At 37.9% G+C, this 14673-nt stretch overlaps 1 pseudogene across 1 annotated transcript; it reads left to right on the top strand.

Annotated features, from left to right (window-relative positions):
• The first annotated feature begins 7836 nt into the window (after positions 1–7836).
• LOC308216892 (large ribosomal subunit protein eL6 pseudogene) lies at positions 7837–8503 on the top strand (annotated as a pseudogene). The gene has a single exon. The product of its transcript is annotated as a large ribosomal subunit protein eL6 pseudogene (transcript).
• The last annotated feature ends 6170 nt before the right edge of the window (positions 8504–14673 follow it).

Raw genomic sequence — 14673 nt, 5'->3', positions numbered from 1 at the left:
TTGTGCCTGATGAATAGGGCAGCATCATCCGCATGTCCTGACTTACAGAGCCTTTCCCTTAGTATCCTATGCTATCAACATAGCATGCAGAATACCTTTGAACTAATATTTGCGATCAGCGTTTGTAAGAACAGGTCTTGTGCAATAAAGCAGATTTGGAGCAGGAAAGTTGCAATAAGAATACACAGCTTGTTTTCCAAAACTTACCTCCTCCTTGTAGTGAAATTCCTCTGTAGAATGGCCAGGCTTGCACTTAGCTAATAGAATTAAAATGTGCACCATTGCATGCTTGCGTTTTCTTATTTTTAAAGAGGGTTTATGTTAACCTTGACAGAAGAGTGCTAACAATATGGGCCTCAAGCCTCGTGACCCACAGGCAGGTGCAATGTCAAAGCAAGAGCTCCCTGCCCCAGCTCCATGGGTCCTTGGACCCCAGCTCATGCCCAGGCACCTGGTAGTCTCACAGTAATCTTTCAGAGCGAGGGTGCAGGATTAGACTTATTTTTGTAACTCCAAAAATCAAAACTGCAGCTCCTGAAGTTAATCACCATAAATTTCATAACAGTTCACAGAAATTTTCTACGTGAAGCATTGATGTCTATGGAGGTGTCACATTAAAAAGCAAAGAAATTACTATTTAGACCTCCTTGATTAATAATGTTCAACCAAAACACTTTGGAGAGCAAGATAATTAAAGCAAATCAGACCATGCAGAATACAGTGACAGTATGTGAAAGGTTAACGTCAGGTAGTTAGACTGCTTCAGAAACATCTAAGCCAGAACTGGCAGCTTTATAGCCTCCTAGAAAATATACCTTTACTTTGCTCAGCAGCATTTCAGAGCTTTCATATATCAATTGGCACAGAGGAAAATGTGAACACTATTGTTTTCTCTAAACAAAGTCTGTTCCAATTAATTTTATGGCCAAAATTTTTGTGGCCACAATTATAACGTCAAAATCAATGTGTGCTTAATATCGGTGTGATGTTCACTTGTTTTCCTTTGGGGTCTACACACTGGCAAACAGTTTAGTCCTTGCGAAGTTCCATGGTTTTGGAGCCTATAGATAAACTCAGTAATATAAAAATACATATGATTAATGACCAGTACTTGAAAGAATGCTTCAGAAGCATTATTAAAGGTCAAATTCTTATATGCCCCTATTCCATCTTGTTTTCCATGGAAGATGTTGGTATATGTTGCTGAAATCCCAGTGTGGAATACATGGGTCCATTTATGTCACATATCTTTCAGACTTTTCAGTGACAAAATCATTTTTCTGGAGGTAATTGTGGTTTATGAAGAAGCTGTGCCAATTCCAAACAACAGTTCAACAGAGTGCAAGGCACTTCCTTTTGCATTATGCCTAAAATTGTATAACCCCCTCTAGCCAAAAGAAATAGAAGCTTTTAATAGCTTTGAGGTGAAACTCATAATAGTAACTTTTTTATGTAGCATTTTTCATTTCAGGATTGCACAATGCACTTTGATGGAATTGCTTTTAAGCCAGCAGAAATCATGATTTTGGTCTCCTGCAGAGCACAGACCTCTAGTTCTTCTACAGTGCCTTGTAACCTGTGGTTGCTGTAGTAACCTTGGGAGACCCCATTAAGCAGGTTATATCAGATTTATTTTGCAAATAGGGAAATTGGATATTCAGTTAACTGGCTGACTCTCAGAACACACAGCAACAAATACAATGCTCAAAATAAGTAGCAATTAATCTAATTGTTTTACCAGTTGCAAAACGCCTAGCTATTTTCAACCATACATTTGATGGGGGAAAACAAAGCTCTGAGCATCATTCCTTCTTTAAGTCTCAAGGACTTGTATGAACTGTCTTTAACTGATATTTTAAGAGCAGTGATACAACTACTCTTAATAATTTTGGGGTTTCATTATAGTATTTGGAGTCACACCAAGGAGGAGAAAGCTTAGTTTCTCTTCTTCCCATGCAGTTAACAAGCCGGTGGTAATGAAAACAAGTCATAAGGAGTGCTTTGGAGACATTTTATTATGTTTCATTGCCATAATAAAATAATGAGATAGTAATAAAAGAGAGGCAAATCAAAGAGCAGCAACAGAAAATGGAGCTTCAAAGTTGTTTATATTCCACATTAATAAAGGGCAACTTGTTTTCAGTTCATGATGCACTAATGAGCAGAGTTGTGTGGATAGGTTTAGACAGAACTGCAGGTACAAATGAGCCTTCCCTTTAAAACAATTTCTAATAGAAATTATAAAATTATAAGGTTTATTTTCATCTACATTGGTGACTTTTTGAGATGGAGTGCAAGATATGCTGTTCAATGCTGGGGTCAATGAAACACATTTAGCGGATCCAACTTATGGATAAATTAAACACAGTTACTGTACTGTTCACTAGCTATAGGAAAAATCATTAATATCAACTCAATTGCATTTAAGTTTTCAGACTTGGTTTTACAGACTATCACTAATAGCTATATAAAATATGTAAGAACCCCACCTTTGCCAAATTCTTATCGTAAGGCTTCATTTACAAGTTTCCCTACAGTCTTTCTAAAAGAGTTGCATGGGTGGGTGAGTTTTTCTCATCTATATTTCTTTAGTGAAGTTTGTTTTTGCTGCTGCTACTTTATCAGTCAGGGGATTCAAAACACACAAATGTAGAAAGAAGTTTAGGATTTGTGTTGGGTTTTTTTTCTTTAAATCAGTACCAAAATTATCCACATCATTACGCAATAATTTCTTTCTCTAGGAGTGCAGTACAGCCTTATATATGTTTAAACTTCTGAGAAGTGTTTGTTATGCTTTGAGTCAGGTCCTGAGTATTGACAAAAAGACTCCAATACTCTTAAAGGATGTTTTTTATTGTAGCACTAAGTGGATGAATGGAACATTCATACAGGGTCACCTCGTTGTCCATCTGGTTTCTCATCATTCCTGAAGAGCTTTGAAGAAGTGAAGGAAGCAAAATCAAGAAATAAAATTGCCTGTTTCTTCACCTTGCACACTTAACAGCCACTTAAGATCAGTCTGCTGTCTTTTATTGTGGCAATATATATTGCTGCAGCATCCACCACAGGAACTGCTAGGTTTGTTTCACCTGAATGGTAGAAATAAGTAATAACTTTCTTTTCATATTACTGATATTTCTTTCCAGATGGTTCTATGCTATTGTTCAAGCTATAGTATCACATAATTGATTTTTAAGCACGAAGAGGTTCCTGTTTTCCCGTGGATTCAATGATTTAAGCTGGTTGGGAAAACTGTAGTTTGTTCTGATTTGTTGTTCAGAGTTTAGGTGTTCAAATTTTGCTTAGTTAGCACTGTATTGATTCTGGCTGCTAACTGACCTATGATTATAGGCTTATGTTCTAACATTTGAATGTAGAGGGAAAACAGTGAATTAATTTTTCTGTATTAATTTTCTTTTTTGCTCTAATGGCTAGGAAGCCATGAAACTTTGAGATAAGCTGTGTCAATGTGATTTCAGGGGCAAAATGTTGGCTTCAAAGCATTCAGCTTATTTCTGAGAATGAGATGCAGCATTGAAACATGACTTTGAACTACTGAAGTCTTTCATCTAGAATCTGCATTCATCACTAGTACTCTCAGAAACCAAGCAACATGCTAAAAACAATAAAGGCTTTAATTTCAGCATAGCAGGAACACTACACTGGCAGCAACTTACTCATACTAACATGGTAAATTGTACATTGAGCACCTGAAAGAAAGAAAATATTTTGAAGTATGCTTTTGTGGTTTACTGCAGTTGTAAAATGACACATTTTACAAAGTAGAGCGTGGGCAGAGAATAACCTCTGTACACAGTTGAAGAGCTGTCATTAATGTGCTGCAGTATCCGTGAAAACAATATATTGCTTTAAGCAGTGTCTGTGGTAATTTAAGTGGAAATAAAAAACAGACAGCAATCCTGATGAACAAGATGAATTTGGCATTTTGCACAAAAATGCAGAATTGTTGTTGTTATGTGGTATGCCAAAGGCCATCAATTGGTCTGTGTGGGACTGCCAATAACTAACTTATGCATGTACAATTGAGACTAAGCTTACCGCCTTCCAGTTCAAGAAATCAACTAATTGATCAGAAATGGTAGGAGGTTACATATATAAGAAAACTTACATGAAAGCAAAATGTCAGTAAAGAATGCTATAGAGCTTTTAAAGTTCTTTTTGCTTGTCTGTCCATACCAGTCCTAGTCACAGTCCATCCCATAACTGTATCATGCCATGCCATGCTAGCACTGCTAAGGGAGTTACACTGCATAAAGATTGTCTGATCTACAATAAGATGAAGAAAGATGTGTAATACAATGATTCAAGATACTAAAGATGAAAATTAGGCAAAGATTAGGAAACTTGTTTAAAATGTGCAAGCTTCACTTAGTTATCAGCTGCATAACTGAAGAACTAGTCTTCCTTGCCAGTCAATATATTTTACAGATTCATATATCAAGAAATCATAGAATTATGTTTAAAAATATGAATTGGAAGAGATGTGAAAAGGTCATCTACACAATTCCTCTGGTGGGACCAGCCAGGTTTGTGGCATTTTAGAAGTGGAGATTGCACATCCTCCTCAGCAATGTGTTCACACTTACTGGTAGGTTGCTCTTGATAACAGTCCCACACGTGTTTTCCTGCAAGTCAAGTTCACCCAGGTGTTCTAACTGCTTCTGCTATAGTAATATATTCCAATACACTATATTATAATAAAACTGAGCAATTATCAGTAGGACACACATCAACTTTTTAATTATGTTCTCTTTTAACACAGTTGAGTATTTTGCTGGTAGGAACACTGATGTAAGTAGAAAGTGAGGAGACTGACAGTTTCCTTTAAATTAACATTTTTTTTTTTTTAATTAAGGTGAACTGAAAATAGATCAGGGAGAAAAATGTAGAACTTCATGTTTTCTGCTGCTACGGTGATGCTTAGGATAATTGCAGTACTCTAATTGCATTCTTTTGAAATAATCAAGCAGAAGTAAAGTTTTCTAAAATAATTGTTGTTGGCAATAGTCATACTTTTCCTAAAAACAGTAGCTTCAATATCTACTTATCCAGCTGGAGTCACATGAAATCAAGCTAGACAGAATCTATCTAATATACTTTTTGACAATCACTCTACAAAATTTTGTGTAGAGTGAGGATTGAAAAGCTTAATGGAACACACTGGTTTGACAGCTAGTGATTTTTATCATGCAAAATGGCTTTTATCTAATGCCCAAATATTTTGTGATTTTTTTTCTAAACTCAATATAAATGCATCTGTAAGAATCAATTAGTTACATGTTCATTTTGGTGTTACAACCTAATTTTATATTAACTAAAATATTTAAACATTTATATATATTAATAATTTCTATTTAGAAATGTGACATTTTGATATACAGTACTATATAAATACTTCACCACTGTAGTGAATACTATAAATATGATGGTAAAGGTTCAATTTAGCAAAGCATTTTAAGGATGAGCATAAATTTTTTATTTGAGTGGAATTTAAGTTTAATTGTACTCTGAATCTTCTTACTACACTTGTAATTTCATTAATACCCATTTTGCAGTGAGGAAAATAAAGCTACCATTTAACTTAACTGATGGAGTCTGTTAAGAGTAAAAGCAAATAGTTTTTCTCCTACATCTTTTTACCATTACTATGCTACTTCTCTAGAAGAAAAGAAAAAGCTGTTGAAAGGAAAAAAATCCACTACATCCTAACTGTCAAACACTAGGTATCCATTCTGAATGCCTGGTAACTGCTAAAATAATGGAACAGACAGTACCTTTCTCTTTTCAGTACTAAAAGCGCAGAACAGGAAAACAAAGACTTTAGGCTGACAGAGAAATGGGAGAGACAACTTTAGTGCATTTCTCTGCTCCAGGCTTCCTATTTGGCCTCAGTAAATCAGTAATTTTCCAGTTGTAAAATGAGGAATGGGGAGTTAGATTTATCCTTGAAGTATTGTGAAAAGACATATTATTTATTAGATGCTGAAGAATGAGGATACCAGTGATCTGAAAGGTTTCGAAAAGATGGTCACTATGATGCCTTCTAGAAACTGGTTGATAATTTAACCTACCCGAAAACATTCTTGGAAATCTTTATTCGTTAGATGTTCAAGGGCAGGAATATTTTAAACTTGAAACATCAGTAGTTAAATTTTCATTGTAGCTTAAGCCACTGAAGAACAATAAATAACTTCATGTCACCAATACAGTGTTAGCAGAATGGCCCAAAACACTGACCCAGATCAAGCTTTTTAGCAGACTAAATATTTAAATTGCCCAATTTGAAAATAATATTTTCTGAAACACAGTCCTTTAGATTTGCCTCAAATTGGCAATCCAAAACCAGCTAGTTCAAGTCATTAGCCAATCTTGAAAATCTTGGTCTTCAATTTAGAATGGATTGCCATATTTTGATGAATCCACTGCATTCCAAGAGCTTTTCATAAACTCTCCTTCACAAGTATGGCCCATGGCAGTTAATATAAGCAATTTCTACAGCATAAGTCATAAGGATAGGTTTCAGCTTAGATGGAAATTCTGGTACAGTTAAAGATCTGAAAAATGAGTACAGAACAGAAGGGCTGGCTCAGTGTTAACCTTGTGCAGTTAAATCAATACTGTAATACAGACCTTCGAGCTGAGACAGCACCCTGATCACCCCTACTTACTGCTTCTTCAGTGCATTGTGTAAATTCTTCCTTTACAGAAAAGGATTTAAAAATGGAAATGAGGTGCAGTGGTTACCTTAGGGTTGGCTTTTGGAAATGGAGGATGTTACAGACATTAGAGAAAAATCTTATCCTTTCCTTCCAAATGCATTGTGTGAGAGAGAGATCTTGCATTAACTATGCAAACTGTATTATAGTGTTGCACTCGTAAAGCTCTCACTTTTGGCAAGTGTAAAAGCCCAAAAGTAGGACCAGACCAACATACTTGATGCAGAATGCACTAGACTGCCTTCTGGCTCTGGGATACAGAAGCAAAGTTGTACAAATAATTCTGTGGTTCATTTATTGTGGTTCAGTGACTGATCAAATAGAATCATCAGGTAGCCTCAAAACACTTTTTTTTTCCTAGATAAAGCTAGTAACTTTAAAAAAAAAAAAAAAAAAGAAGCTAAATCTGCATTTCATTTGCACTTATTTTTCAGTTTTGAAAGTCATGTTTCTCCAGTGAATGTCTAAAATAGGTGGGGTTTTTTTCTGTTTAGAAAATGGCAAAAAATATTCCAATACTTCAGGAATTTTCTTCTCTCTCGTTGTTTTTCACAAATTTGTCCTCAATTTGTGTTAATTTTATCCTAAAATTTTGAATAACTTGGACAGGGAAAGATTTCTGTGTAAAGGAGCTTTCATTAAATAAATCATCAGTCTTACAGTTCTGCCTAGCTCTGTTCAGTGGTCTGTTTAAAATGCTTGTGCATGCTCAGTCCAGTCTTTAGCGCTATAACCAGCTTAACATCACTGTTAAGCAAAAAATAGCTGTCACAACTGATTCCATCATTGGTGGTCTTGCTGGGCAGCTCAAACACTAAATAGACTGTGGGGCTAATTAGGCATCTGGAATGGGTTCAGTTTTCATCTGTAAGGCTTGGCTCATTGGAAGGAGACTGGGGAGGATGAAGGATGCTAAAGAGCTTTCTCTTTTGTCACATAAGCCTACTGTGTTATTCTTCATTTCATTAAAACACAGAAATGTATTGCATGGAAACCTGATTATTTTAATTGTCATAATTATCGTATGCCAGGAAAGCACTGTACAAACACAAGTACACTGCTCCAGTAACAAGGATAGAAAAGAAAGAGAGAAGCCCTGCATGACCATCACCAAGCCAGTGGGTGGGGACAAGAACGGAGGCAGCTGTGTGGTGAAAATCCACAAAATGCCCAGGTACTATCCCACTGAGGATGTTCCTCACAAGCTTTTGAGCCATGGCAAGAAGCCCTTCAGCCAGCACAAGAGGCGGCTGAGGGCCTCCATCACTCCATGGATTGTTCTGATCCTGCCGACTGGTCGTCACAGAGGCAAGCTTGTCATCTTCTTGAAGCATCTTGATACCAGCCTTTAGCTTGTTACAGGACCCTTGGTTGTCAATCGTGTCCCTCTGCGTAGGACCCATCAGAAATGTGTTATTGTTACATCTACAAAGGTGGGTATCTCTGGAGTGAAAATTCCCAAACATCTCACTGATGCATACTTCAAGAAGAAGAGGCTGCAGAAGCCCAAGCACCAGGAAGGCGAGATCTTTGACACTGAGAAGGAAAAATACAAGATAACAGAGCAGCACAAGTCGGACCAGAAGGTGGTGGATTCCCAGATCCTGGCACGAATCAAGAAAGTGCCTCAGCTCCATGGGTACCTGCATTCTACATTCTGTCTCTCCAATGGAGTTTATCCTCAGAATTGGTGTTCTAACTGCCCTGAAAGCACCACATTAAAATTGAAGGAAAAAACAGGAGGATTTTTTATTTATTTTTTTTAATTACACCTGAGTCGAAGAAATCCCAGGCACAGCTACAGCTTGGGCAGAGAAGAGATTCAGAGCAGCCCTGTGGAGAAGGACTTGGGGGTGTTGGTCAGTGAGAAACTTAACATGAGCCGGCAGTGTGCGCTCACAGCCCAGAAAGCCAACTGTATCCTGGGCTGCATCAAGAGGAGCATGACCAGCAGGTCGAAGGAGGTGATCCTGCCCCTCTACTCTGCTCTCGTGAGACCTCACTTGGAGTATTATGTGCAGTTCTGGTGTCCTTAACATAAAAAGGACATGGAACTGTTGGAACAAGTCCAGAGGAGGGCCACAAGGATGATCAGGGGACTGGAGCACCTCCCGTATGGAGATAGGCTGAGAAAGTTGGGGCTGTTCAACCTGGAGAAGAGAAGGCTGCGTGGAGACCTCATAGCAGCCTTCCAATATCTGAAGGGGGCCTACAAGGATGCTGGGGAGAGACTCTTCTTTAGGGACTGTAGTGATAGGACAAGGGGTAACAGGTTAAAACTGAAACAGGAGAAGTTTAGATTGGATATAAGGAAGAAGTGCTTTACTGTGAGGGTGGTGAAGCACTAGAATGGGTTTCTCAGGGAAGTTGTGAATACTCCCTCTCTGGTGGTGTTCAAGGCCAGGTTGGATGAGGCCTTGGATCACATGGTTTAGTGTGGGGTGTCCCTGCCCATGGCAGGGTGGTCGGAACTAGATGATCTTAAGGTCCTTTCCAACCCTAAGTATTCTATGATTCTATGATTCTATAATGAAACTATTACAATATGATTCATAATTTCAAAGCTCAAAGTCAAAACTCAGAGAACTATGGAAATCATTATACTGATTTCCAACTTTTCCAGTCAGAAATATTTCTCTAAAGGTACCTAAAAGCTTAATAATAATTTAATAATAATAATAAATCATATTAAAAAACCACTAACTTCAGTACTTTTTTGGTTTTGGGGTGGTTTTGTTTGTTTGTTTGTTTGTTTGTGTGTGTGTCACTTTTGAGAATTCCATCCATGGGCACCTTTAATGTAGAGTTAGGTTTCTAAAATTAAGTTTCTATTTTTGTCCAGATATATGATCCTCTCTTGTGTGTTTAATTTTATTAAAGATGTCTGTTATTATAACGATTAGTTTATTAAAACACTTAATCTCTGCTTATACATTCACTTCTGCTGCTTGAACTGATACACTCCAGTAATTGCATGTCTCTCTTCAGTGTCTCTCTTCAGAAACAGAAACGTAGCTGATGGAGGAGATGGCAAAAGTCATCACACTGGTGTTGTGCTTTAAGCCCAGGCCATAAATCAGAGCCACGAAGTCCACTTCCCCCCCCACCTTTCTTCCCTCCGCTTCTGGAGGGACGGAGAGGAGAATCAAAAGAATGCAACTCCCACGGGTTGAGATAAGAACAGTTTAATAACTAAGGTATAACACAAATCACTACTGCTACCACTAATAGTAATAATGATAAAGGAAATAACAAGGAAGAGAATACAACCGCTCACCAACCGGTACCTCGCCCCCACCCCGCAGTGATCTAGCCCTTCCAGGGACTCTCAGCTCTACATCCTGGGCATGACGTGCTGTGGTATGGAATACCTCTTTGGCTAGTTTGGGTCAGGTGTCCCGTCCCTGCTTCCTCCCAGCCTCTCCCCCTCCCCGGCAGAGCATGAGACTCACGAAGTCCCTGGTCAGTCTAAACATCGGTGTTATCAGCTCTGTTCCCAAGCTGAAAGTCAAAAACACAGTGCTGCAACAGCTACTAAGAAGGAGGAAAAATGACTGCTACTGCTGAACCCAGGACAACTGGCTAGTGTGTTCAAGAGCCCGAGTCTGATAATGCTTGCAGTGTAAAATAAAGCAACACCTTAGGTCTTGCATTTCCATAGTAGCCTGGGGGCAAGGATACTCCAAAGCCATAGATTCTTTGTTGAGAATTACTGAAAAAGCTTAGTAGCTTCTTAAAGAAGGAAAGAAAAGAAGAATCCGATGAGATTTACTTCTCACTTCTTGAGAGGCAACATAGCTTCCTGTAAATCAGAAGGTTTGATCCATAGTTTGTAGCTGCATTATAACAACCTTCAAATCTGTCTTTTGTTAAGAACTTAGGCTACTTGTGTCTTACACACTGGGAATATCTCTCTTTCATTTGCCTTTGTTATAGAAAGTACTTCTCCATGCCTTAAGAAGCAGGTTGTTGTTGCAGAAGCATATGAGCTGTTTTTCTGGTGGTGATCCTGATGATCTGATCCAAGCTATAGGCACTTTTTCAATACCTGGTTTTAATTTATTCAATAACACTTAACTTTTATATGCACACATACACATATATACGTACATTGAATATGACTCATTGATTAGTCCATTCATCATCCAGACTTCTCAAACATAAAGAATGCTGCAAGCTGTATTGAAACAGATGCATATAAAGCTTTCAAAGGAGTTTCCTTTGAAGCACTGCCTTATTTGAAATTACAGATTTTTCTTATCAAAAGATTCTGAAGCAAATCTGATCATGTAGAAGTGTATATAAGATATACAGTGTTAAATGTCTAATTCATTGCGGAAGCTGAATTTATTAATTTCTAATTTATTTCCTCTGAAATAAGAACCTGATGAGGAGAGCAGCACAAAATGGACACACTGAGCAGCAGGACTAGGCTATTTGTCTTTGATGGTGCTAGAATTGTATGCTTTCATTTCAACATGAATAGATAAAAGATATTCTCCAATTTCTCTTTTTCGAGAGGTCCCATAAAACATCTGTGGCTTAGTGCACTTACAAGGATATGACTGTAGTTTGAATATATTTTATACCACAAAAAGAAGGCAAGGCTTCTTGCACTTGAGGAATTGATCACACAGTAATAGTCTAGGCTTTCCTTTCAGATGCAGCAAAATATCAGGGCTAGTACCAAATTTGTGTTATTACTTAATGTACCAGCTCTTCAGTTTGTCTGTCAAAGTGCCATACACATATAAATCAGCTCTACTTAGCTTTTGTAGGACCCTACCTGGAGCACTACATTCAGCTTTGGGGCCCCCAACATAAGAAGGATGTGGACCCGTTGGAGCAAATCCAGAGGAGGCCACAAATAGGGCTGCAGCACCTCTCCTATGGAGACAGGCTGAGACAGCTGGGCTTGTTTAGTGGGGAGAAGAGAAAGCTCCAGAAAGGACCTTAATGGTGAGACACTGGCACAAGCTGCTGAGAAGAAGCTGTGGCTGCCCCATCCCTGGCAGTGTTCACGGCCATGCTGGACAGGGCTTGGAGCAACCTGGCCTAGTGGAAGGTGTCTCTGCCCATGGCAGGGGGGTTGGAACTAAGTCATCTTCAAGATCCCTTCCAACCCAGACCATCAGTTTTGTGATGCTTCTCAGCTCTGCTCCAATATTTTTCAAATGAGGAAGTTCAGAAAGAGACTTACTTTTCTATTTATGTTTAGTGACTGCCAGTTAGATTTAAAAGCTATCTAACTAAAAAAGTGAGAAGAATAAAAGACCAATTAAACCTTTATTTCAATTACACTGTAGATGCAATGACTCTTAGCTAGTATTATTGTATTAACACCTTTCACATTATTCCATTTTATGTGACGTTTCATTTGCTAGAGTAATGAAAAAGAGCCAGCTGTATATTGTTGTTGATAAGGATGTTTATAGTAATCTTATTAAACTGATCTAACAGAGAATGCATGACAGAAAATTTTCCATCATAATTCCATCATCCTTTACTTACCTTTAATTTCAGCTTCTTTAATGTGCAAAAGTTGATCTTAAAGAGGGTAGTGGTCATTACTAAACTCTAGGTATTTCTTACACATAATGCAGACTCAAGCAGGTTTTTTGTTTTTTGGTTTTTTTTTGGTTGGTTTTTTTTGTTGTTGTTGTTGTTGTTGTTTTGTTTTGTTTTTGTTTTTTTTTTTCCAAATATTAATGAGTTTGTAGCATTTTAGATCTGTGCTGCTCAGTTACAGTAGTAAACTAAGTCAGTACTCTAACAAGTGGAATCCAGCTAGGTTACTTGTGGTTTTCATTGAAAGAAGGAAACAGTTACTTGCTCAAAAGAGTCAAAATCACTGCAGATATGAACAGTGAAAATTCTAGTGAGGTCCTTTGGCTTAGTTACAACATAAAATAACATAGCCTCCAGTGCTTAGAAAATTTCTGATGTGTGTCTAAACAATTTTACAACCTACCTAGGATAAAGAATATATAAACGATATATTTTCTCTTGTTTTCCATTTGAATTACACTGGAAAGTCTCACCAGGGCCATATGGCGTATGCACAGTTAGGCATCCCTCAGTTGACTTGAGAATGAACAACTGTTACTGTTATGGTCTATAAAACTAAACTATCATTCAAAATCCATAAAGGGGTAGATTATACCATTTTCTAAACCAGGATATTAAAATCATGCCAAACTGGACATCTCTGAAAATATTTCCTAAGGGTTTTCTCACTCTGCAAAGCCACCTGTCTGAAGAGAGAGAGAAGCATTTCTTCCTTTTATTGAGTGTTTGGCAAATGACATCACAAAGATTGAATTAAACATCTAAAGACAGTGAGCATCCAACATAAAGCCCAGCTTTCGGCAAAAGGCTCTGAGGCCCAGGTGTCAAGAGAGCAACAAGTAGTACCAACAGTTTTTGCTCACACTCCACACTAGACTTTGTTTTATCACTCATGAGAACTATACTTTATGCACTTCAGGTAACTGTGTAAACACCAATATTTTTTCATTACTATTTTAAACATTTTCAGTTAATTTTACTGATTTGAGTGAAATGATCCCAGCACTTTAAGTTTATGATTAGTGAATATTTTGGAAATAGAAGAGCTGACCATCAAACAAATAGAGTGTAGCTGAAAAATTATTAGTGTGCTTTGCCCTCAGGTGCATTGCTTTTAAATCTTATCAAGTTTACCCTGCTCTTGGCATTCTCCTGACATCAAATGGACATTTTGCAGTTACTTACCTAGGCTGTGTCATAGATGTATGTGTCCAAGAAGAAGCTAACCATGTAAAAGCAGCTTTGCAAAACCAGCAAGCCAGTTATAATGTACCTATATACCTGCTGGCTTTTGCAATAAAATTGCCATGGCAATTGACACAGCTTACAGAGTGCTGCAGAGCCTTTTTCTGGTTTGGATGGTGAAGGGGTGGTTAACTCCTTTTTGTCACTGATGTAAAATTAAAGCACACTTGCAACAAGACTTAAAAAAATATTTTAAAAGTGAGGGGTGCAAGGGGAGGTGAGGATACGCTATGCCATTTGTATATATTTATTACCACTTTAAAAGCTTTGGATTCAAGTCTCATTTAGTGTATCAGTGATGCTGGGCTGGTATACACAGATGCTGTGCATCTGACCTGTAATTACTAATCATGTGAGTTTGATAAACAAAGTTTTATATTCAGTTTTATAGGCAGAAAGTTTAAGAACTGGAAATTTTTTAAGGTAGCCTTGGGGATTGAATGAATCAGCCACAGATTTATGGTGCTGTCCTAAGAGGGCTGTAGCTCCTTCTTTAACCTTCCTAATTCAGTTAAATTCAGAGTTCTCACTTTGTGTATTGCAATGTTGAGATGCTGTGGTGGGCTGACCCTGGCTAGATGTCAGGTACCCACCAGAACCACTCTATCATTCAATGTCCTGAACTGGACAGGGAAGAGAAAATTTAACAAAAGACTCGTGTGTTGAGATAAGGACAGGGAGAGATCACCCAGCAGTTACTGTCACAAGCAAAACAGACTCAACTTGGGGAAATTAACTTATTACCAAACAAATCAGAATAGGATAACAAGAAATAAAACCAAATATTAAAAAACCCTTCCCCATATCTCTCTTTTCTTCCTTCCCAGTGGCACAGGGGGATGGGGAATAGGGGTTGCAGTCAACTGATCGCATGTTATCTTTGCTGCTCCTTCCTCCTTGGGGAAGAACTCCTTATACCTGTTCTAGCATGTGCTGTGCCATCCTTAAAAGAAAGAGATTGTTGATCAGCGTAGCCCCTTTTCTTTTTCTCCTTTCCCTCGTAAATTTATCTAAGAAAATGACACCATGCTTATTTTTAATTCAGAATGGCCAGACATCTCCTTGCCAAGAAAGATTCAAGGTGGGATTTCACAAGACAGCTGAGCTATGCTCTGGCACTGAA

This window comes from Psittacula echo (assembly GCF_963264785.1).
Source record: "Psittacula echo genome assembly, chromosome: 2".
Lineage (NCBI taxonomy): Eukaryota > Metazoa > Chordata > Aves > Psittaciformes > Psittacidae > Psittacula > Psittacula echo.
This window is presented reverse-complemented; position numbering and strand designations above follow the sequence as displayed.